This window comes from Mandrillus leucophaeus, unplaced genomic scaffold (assembly GCF_000951045.1).
Source record: "Mandrillus leucophaeus isolate KB7577 unplaced genomic scaffold, Mleu.le_1.0 Scaffold11, whole genome shotgun sequence".
Taxonomy (NCBI): Eukaryota; Metazoa; Chordata; class Mammalia; order Primates; family Cercopithecidae; genus Mandrillus; species Mandrillus leucophaeus.
The window spans coordinates 2,209,430-2,211,620 of NW_012099209.1; positions in this window are offsets into that span (position 1 = coordinate 2,209,430).

Below are 2,191 nucleotides of genomic sequence, written 5' to 3' on the forward strand. Positions count from 1 at the left end.
ATATCAAAAAAAAAAAAAAAAAAAAAAATCTATGCAAAACATTGTATGCCAAAGTTCATAGCAGCTCTATTCAGAATAACTACCAAAAAGTGAAAAAATCCAAGTGACCACCAACAAATGAGTGGATCAGCAAAATGTACGTGTACATATACGCAACGGAATATTATTTGGCCATGAAACTGAATGAAGTACTGATATTTGCCACAACGTGGGCACATCTTGAAAGCATGATGCTGAGAGAAGCCAGACACATAAGGCCACATGTTATATGTTTTCATTTTTATGAACTATCCAGAACAGGAAAATTCATAGAACGGGAAGCAGATTGGTGGTTGCCAGGGACTGAGGGAGGGGGAATGAGGACTGGCTGCTAATAGGTACAGGGTTTCTTTCGGGGATGATACAAATGTCCTGGAATTAGATCGTGGTGATGGTGAGTATGCTTAAAACACTGAATTGCACACTTTAAAAGCGTGGATTTTATGGTATGTGAATTTTATGTCAATTTTTTAAATTATATGAGAAAAACAAGTTTTCCCTGGGATCCTGTATTTTTATTTGCTCAATCTGGCCATCATAACTTGATGCAACTCTACAGTACCTCATGGACAATCGGGCCCAGTGATCCTTCCTAGGGTCTCTTCGAGCCTGAAAACATACTCCAGTGTCCAAACTGAACAGTGGGGCAGCTGAAGACAACTGCGGCTGCAGAGAAAGTGCGAGTCGCAGGGAAATAAAAAATGCAGGTGCTAAGCCAGGCACAGTGGCTGATGCCTGTAGTCCCAGCGCTTTGGGAGGCTGACGCAGGAGCATCACTTGAGGCCAGGAGTTCGAGACCAGCATGGGAAATATGGCAGTACTCTGTCTCTACAAAAAAAAAAATGCAAAAATTAGCCGGGCATGGTGGCATGCGCCTGTGGTCCCACCTACTCTGGGAGCTGGGATATGGGGGCTGAGGCGGGAAGATCGCTTGAACCCGGGAGGTTGAGGCTGCAGTGAGACAAGATTGCACCACAGCACTCCAGCCTGGGGGACAGAGCAAGACCCTGTCTCAAAAAAAAAATTTTTTTTTTTTTTTTTAAATGTGGGCGCTATTTTGGGACTTTGGGCTTTTCTCAGCCTCAGTTTCCCCTTCTGTAAAATGGAGTAGAACAATTATCTTCAAATATCTGCGAGAGGTGGTGCTTATGAGACATTTAGGGCAGAAAGGCAATCATCCTCAAAAAAGAAACTGACAACTGCAGCAGCTACCTGTTTTTGTAAGTAAAGTTTTATTGGCACCAGGGCCAGGATTAAAGGGAGGCAAATGAGGCTGAGTGGTGCAAGAACAAGGGTCTGATCATGTCTTAAGAGTTTTAGTGTTTTGGCCAGGCAAAACACTAAAACTCTTTGGCCTGTAATCCCAGCACTTTGGGAGGCTAAGGTGGGTGGATCACCTGAAGTCAGGAGTTCGAGACCAGCTTGGCCAACATGGTGAGACCCCATCTCTACTAAAAATCCAAAAAAAAACAAAAAACAAAAAAAACCCAGTCTGGTGTGGTGGTGGGCACCTGTAGTCCCAGCTACTAGGGAGGCTGAGGCATGAGAATAGCTCAAACCAAGGAGGCAGGGGTTGCCGAGATCATGTCACTGCACTCTAGTCTGGGTGTCACGACGAGACTCATCTCATAAATTAAAAAAAAAAAGTTTTGGTGTTTTGGCCATACACCTATAATCTCACACCTATAATCTCAACACTTTGGGAGGCCTAGGCGGAAGGATCATTTGAGGCCAGGAGTTCAAGACTAGCCTGGGCAACATAGTGAGATCCCCGTCTCTAAAACTAAGATAAAAAATAAAAGTTTTGATGTTTTGTTCATCATAAATGTTTTCATTAATCTTATGTTTTTAAAATATTATTTCTCTTGATGGCTGAGTTTTTTGGGGAGCCCTTAAATTTTGCACAGGGGTGAGATCTTCACTTGCCTCACCCTAGAACCCGTTCTGTTGTGTGTACTGGGCACTTTTTTTGTTGTTGTCTTGTTTTTGTTTTTGAGATAGAGTCTGTCTCTGTCACCCAGGCTGGAGTGCAGCGGCGCTATCCCGGCTCACTGTAACCTCTGCCTCCTGGATTCAAAAGATTCTCCTGCCTCAGTCTTCTGAGTAGCTGGGACTACAGGCGCGCGCCACCACGCCCAAGCAATTTTTTTTT